At 44.5% G+C, this 6,594-nt stretch overlaps 1 long non-coding RNA gene across 1 annotated transcript; it reads right to left on the reverse strand.

Annotated features, from left to right (window-relative positions):
- Positions 1-4,973: 4,973 nt before the first annotated feature.
- On the reverse strand, positions 4,974-5,459 carry LOC138579743 (uncharacterized). Its single transcript, XR_011304130.1, has 3 exons — positions 5,394-5,459; positions 5,220-5,291; positions 4,974-5,115 (listed from the first exon to the last, which is right to left on the reverse strand). It is a non-coding gene; the product is annotated as an uncharacterized lncRNA (long non-coding RNA).
- Positions 5,460-6,594: the final 1,135 nt, after the last annotated feature.

The raw sequence follows: 6,594 nt of genomic DNA on the forward strand, positions 1-6,594 counted from the left end.
TCAAAGGGAACGTGGCAGGCAACGTTGTATATATGTGCTGATTGAATAGTGGGTTAAACACCTGCACAAAAAATCTGCAGATTAATTATTTTGTATGTCTTGGAATATTTAGAAGGCCAACTCAGCATCTTCTCCTTCCGTGGATGAGAACTCTGGAGTAGGCGTGGGCCCCTTACACCGTCCTTCAGTTCATGCCAAGATGGATCTAGGCCTTTCTGAAACGAGGGATAGGGGGGTCCCTAATTAGTCTCATTTTTGCCCGCTCTTGTTGGTCATGCACTGATCTGAACTGAAGGGGAAATCTGCTCCCATAGCCGAGGATCCTGTGTGCTCAGAAGTTGGCGCCCATTCCCCCTCTGGCGTTGCTAATAAAAACAGATGCCAGTTGTTGGAGGGGATTATACCGCTGTAATCAGGAAGAAGAAGAAGCAGAGACCCGTCGGCCCGGATATCCGCAACCTCTTCTAATTAGCAGAAACATAGAAACATTCCGAAAGCCAGAGGTCTTCATTAGTATTAGCGCAGACGAAGGGCCATTATGCTCTTAACACTTGGCAGCCCAGTGTAAGTCTCGGTGTGCACCAAGACACGTGTAAAACGCTGCAAGAGAAAGAGTTAACGCTTTAAAAATGCACACGTGGGTTTCCAGGTGAAAAAGAAGCAATCACTCGCATGCATTGATATGATAGGTTATTTATAATGGCTTAATACCCAGATGTTTGCCCGAACCCTGGGATCGAACCTGTGGTGCTCCATGTCATCTTGCTTCTAAAGTGAAAACGCATTGTGCTGCTTCTTATTGTTATCGGCTCCTTAGAGCATGGCCAGAGCTGCTCTAGAATTCAGGGTGTTTCCTTGGGAAAGCAGTGACATCACAAAACAAACATTGGCAAAGCAAACAATGTGGACTTCTGTGTGTGTTGGCATGGGATAGGCATTTGCAAGGCACTACCACACTCTTACTACCTGGCAATAAGATGCCAACTTCTGGAAAAACGTGTGATTACCCGGGCATAGGAAAGCAGTACATATACAGAAGCCAAAACTGTTGACTTTGTTAATGTTTTTTATTTTTTTGAACCAGGAGTTCAGTGGAAGCAACAGAGAAGTGGCGGAATCAGAACCCACAGAACTAAAAATGATTCTGAACGGAAGCACAGGACAATTGCAACAGCTGGCAAGTCATAAAAAGCACACAGAAACAGTGCAGTGGAACAACCTACCACACACGTCCAACGTAAAATCACAAGGCCTGGGGCAACAAAACACATTTTCATCACCTCAGACACATTCATCTACAACATGGTAGGCGTTGTTAAGCATTACCGTAATGCATTGTCAGACCCGCATAGGTTTCCTTCATTCTCGTGCTTCACCCAATGAGCCATCCAGCTCCTACTCCCAATGCGCAATGCTCTAAAAACTGTGGCAGAATGCATCCACTCATGAGAGCATATCTGGCGAACGCTTTCTTTGCTCATTCCCACAACAGCTCTGGAGCAACACTTGAAATGTTCGCATATTTCACAGAGGGACAAATGAGCATATAAGGATGTGTGAAGTGCTGCAATCAAACAGCAGTGGGGGGAAAACATCCCCAATATAAAATTGAGCCGAAAAACCTAGCAGTAACAGCAGTGGCAGAGGTAGCTTTTAATTTCAGGCAAGGTGGATAATGGGGCACCAGTGGGAGGGAGGCTGGGGGCTAAGAGGGGCAGTCGCCCCCTGACCCCTTCTAGCTCCCCCACAGTTGTCATTGTTTGACTATGGGTTAGAAATGTACGTCCCTAGTGGTTGCATGAAAGGGCCCTGCAAGTAAACACATTTAGGCCAAGTAAAGCACTGTTTTGAAAAGAAAGCTAAGCAAGCAAGTGGTGTGTAAAAAAGTGATTGTGGACCTCAAAAGCACAAGCTAGGTACAGCATACAGCTTTATGAGACAGTTGTAGGTAGGTATTAAGACATATTGGAGACCAACAACACCTTGAAGGGCTTGAACAAACCCTTGACAGAAATAAAACTGCACTCAAGGATGTCAGTGGAACTGAACACAAAAGTGACATAAAAAGTGACAAGGTTGCCATGCCGACCATGGTGAAGTAAACAAGAGGTCATTATTATCAAACAGAAAGACAACAATGCTTATGTCTGTAATGTGGTTGGTCATTTCAACCAATACACCGTGCCACCTAGTGGCCATCACTGGAAGTTCACCTCCAGATCAGAGCCAAACCACATTGTATCTTGGACATGCAAATTAGCTGAACCTGTGCCAAGTATAAAATAGAAGTTTCCTATAAAGCCATGATAATGTTCTGATTGGAGCAAAAATGCTTTTAAGCTAATATGCAGACCCATGATTCATTGCTATGTGGCTCATCTGGAGGTCGACTTCATGACCACTAGGTGGTGGTGTGCATGTCTAAGCCGAAAGTACCTATTCACCCCATCAAAGAGTCAAACATGCATTGCTAATGGTGCAGAGAATCCCACATGTCCAACATTTGGAGGTCACCATGCAACATAATAAGGTACATAGAACAATAATCCCAATAGCTATGTTAGTCGAGACAAATCACCAAGGTTGGCACATAACTATGGCATGCAGAGCAGGAATGTAGAATGATTATCTAGGTTGCCACTCCATGCTCTGGAACAGAGGAACGCATCCATCCTCCAGGGACGGACAAGTACTTTAAAGACAGGCACATGTAAACCAAAGGACAGGCATTGGTGTCAGGGACCCAGAAAATGACATGGTAGTCATTGGTACCAGACATCAGAAGTCCTCATAGTGTCTACCGTACTTTAAATAGGATAGTTAAGAGCCCCCCACCCAATGACAAGTCAAAAGATCTGAATGTTGTGACAATAGTTAACTAGAGCGCAAGCTTAAAAATCCACATAAGGACAATTCATGATAGCACTAGTAGATACAGTAGGAGTGTACTTCGAGACTCGAAGTAAACATGGAAATAGCAGGGCACAGGACATGTAGTTCTCACATGTTCCCAGTCCAACAGGCTCCTTGTACCCAACTAGGTCTCCACGGCAAACGTCTGTACACCACGGATGCTGCGCTGGTTGCCATGGTGAACATGTAGGCCGACATGTACTATTGCCCAAACACCACTTAATGCAGGCTTAAATAGACAGATGTCCGCTCTAAGGTCAAGAAAGGGGGCCTCCGTAAGCACTGCTCAAGTAAACACTGGCATCACACACATCATTTGGCAGTCAGTGTATGCCCATAGCTGTGTTGTGGGCAGGGTCAGGGCCTTTGAATATTTTCAATCCTATGGGCACTGAGCCACTGCCCAAAAGTGGGAAGTGTAATTGTAATTGCAATTGTTTATTTGTAAAATGCTTATACACAAGTGAAGTACTTCAAAGCACTTCAAAGTGGGAAGGGAACAAGGGAATACAGAGTCATTCTTAGGCCTTGATGTTTCTGAATGATCTAATAAAAAAGACTAGCACACTGCCCTGAGGTCTTTACCACTTGAGCGGTGCATGACAGGAAATGAGTGTGAAAGTGGTAGGAGAGTGAGTAGACATACAATCGATAGTCTACCATACTAGGCCAGCAACGTTTCAGATAGTGCAAGTGCATGACAAAGAGTGAGGTGATAGGGAGGTGGGAAGTAGAGGAACATACAGAACAGAAAGCTACCGATTAGGTCAGGTGAATTAAGCCTAGTGCATTTAAGATAATGTAAGTGCACAGACAGGAAATGTAAGGGAGGGTAGGGGAGGGGAGCAAGTGCGCACACGCACAGTCAAGCAGTGCCCTGGGTTAAGTGCAGAGAGGTTAAGTGCAGTGCTGACACAACAACATATTTGTTTAATTCAGGCCATTAATCGGGTAATTCATAGAATTCGGCACACAAGTGGCGCACGCGGCTGGCGCACAGAGTGCACGTGCGGCAGTCTGCACCAGCCGCGTGCGCCAAAACCCATTTCGGCGCACAGCGTATTCATGCATTTAAACATCCATAAGCAGCCGTGGCGCAGAGTGGCGCAGCGACCTTGCAGCAGTGCCAGTTACTCCCCCAACCCCGCCCTGTGCACCAAAAAATTCGCACAAATACAGTACATGGCGCAAAGGCCAGTGGACCAGCATACAGCATCCAACCACGAAAACCATGAAAACGCGTGTAAAACTCCCCACGCACGTTTTTGAGGTCATAGTAGCCTGCGTGTCCCACGCATATATGTTTCTCGGGTCCCTGGGTGCCACCATGTACTGCAGGAGGTCAATTCCACACACGTGGGCAACCGGGTTTGCTTGCACGGTTTTACTGCAGTTTTGGGGTGCCTGAGCGTTTTGTGACCCCTCACTTTATCACCGCGGTCCTATAGAGCCTTGCAGGTGCACAGGGGTGCTGTTAACATCTTGTATCCCACCCCCTTCACCACAATTGCCCAGAACAATTGTTGTGTACACCTCCCATTGGCACTACTCCATCTATGCTGGCACTACTCCAACTGTAATCAAAAAATAGGGCTCCTGGTGTGGAACCTATTCTACCCAGGAGGGTTAACTAGGAAAACAAAAGATACAAATGAATAGGTCCAAGGATGCTAGGCGCAGAACAACACCTCCACATGTATTATCAAACTCTGCATTGCTAAGGAAGGAATCACTCTTCAATAGTATGTTGCAGAGATAAATCTCATTTTTTTTTTATATTAGAGTCGTGTGCAAAAAGACATAAATCCAACATTTAGAGAAATTAAGACATCAAAATGGTTTGCTAAAACAGAACAATCAGACAAAAAAACAGAAAGATATTTACAACACAGTGCCAAAAAAACATTTTTTGGGACAATCTCCAAATTGTGTGTGTGCAACAAACCCGACTCCTATTAGGATTTGCCAAGAAATTCACATATTACAGTGTACATATTCAAGTCAACATTTGTGGAAAACACATAGAACAATGGTGGTTACACAAAATTATTTTTCTTGCGTAAACAGCATTAATGTGCTGTAGTTTTGGGGGGAGTAGTGCGTCTACACCAGGTGTTTCAGCCGTTTCTAGGTGGGCTAGGTGTGCCTCATCTTTAACACGGCCTTCATCAGGACGGAGTTCTGTGTAGATTGACGTCTGTGCTGCAGGGGAAGGAGACTACAGTCAGGGGGATGTCTGAGCCAAAATTATTTGGTTTGAGTGGATCACGTGTGGTTGATGTAAAATCAAAAAGCACATGGCTTACCTATGGGTTAATAGATTTCACAGGCGCTAAATTTGAGATCTGCTAGCCGCATGGGCTGGTCTCTGTATGATCCTGTTGCAAATAACAGAGAACGAGAGAAGCAAAGGGAGGTTGAAGCTAAGCATGTCCCCGTTTAAAAAGGCATGAAAAAAAGTTCAGGGAAAAAAATCTTACCTCTCGCTGGAGGTCGAAAAATGCTGATCCAGGGTGGTATCAGTGGGAAACAGACACGGCTTGCACAGCTAAAAAATATATATGGCTCAAGGTGAGTGTGGTTACCTAGTAACAACTGTCTCATACATATAGCAGTAAGTGCAGGGTTTATTTTAAAGTACCTGTGAGGGTTGCAGCATGGGCAGCCTGTCTGCAAAAAAGTACGAGCTGGAGCTCCTCAGGCTGCTGAGTCACAGATGAGACTGCAGGGGCCTGACTGCAAAGCGTTAGTAACGCTGTTGCTAGGTCCCTGTAGGTATTTATATGTCGGCCATCTTGGAATGGCCCTAGGATCGAGTGGGAAACAAAATGATGGATTCTGCTCCATCCGGGGGGCACAAAAAAAGCTCAATCAATTTTGGGTGTGATTAGTGTCAACGCGTGTCTAAAAAGTTAATTTAGACAATATTGTTGACAAACGGTTGTCATGGCAACCGTAAGCATTGCGTAGTGGCATTGGTTTTTTATACTCTGAAACAACATAGCTAATGGCCCCATTAGGTTGTGATTACCGAAAATACTTCATTTCAATATGTTGTGGCATGGATCACAAAATGTGTATGTGTCTCAGGAATCTCAGCAGAGAAAAACCATATTTAAGAAAGTGGACAGTTTGTATTGTATTACTAACAGCCCGAGAGGGTGAGAATTAGGGCGTGTCGCCTGGAAACTTAATACATAGTTTCATAATGACAGAAAACATTTGGAATTAACAAAGAAAGTATAGTTTTTCATGTAGGTGATTTCATACATTGACCAAAAAAACACACACAGTGCCATAATGTCTACTGACTTCTGCATTTCATGAAATGAAAAATGATCATAGTGTTAAGAAGTTCATAGCTCATACTCAATCATTGGACACATGTCATTTCAGGAAAGACTTCCATTCAACTGACACATTTAGACCAACCTGAACGGAGTTAAGTCTGTGGACCCACCGTTGTTCTAATTGGGTCAGCGGTTTGTTCAGGTCCCCCCCACGCTTTGCTGGTTTCACTTTTTGGAGGACAAACCATCTTATATCAGTATCACTATGGTTCTTACTGATAAAATGCTCTACTAGGGGCTTGTCTGCTACCTTGTTCCTGATACAGGAACGATGTTCAGAGATGCGCATTTTGATGGCACGTGTGGTTTTTCCTATGTAGAGGAGTTTGCA

The sequence above is a fragment of the Ambystoma mexicanum genome, chromosome 3p, assembly GCF_040938575.1.
Source record: "Ambystoma mexicanum isolate Mex_15411 chromosome 3p, UKY_AmexF1_1, whole genome shotgun sequence".
NCBI classification, from domain to species: domain Eukaryota; kingdom Metazoa; phylum Chordata; class Amphibia; order Caudata; family Ambystomatidae; genus Ambystoma; species Ambystoma mexicanum.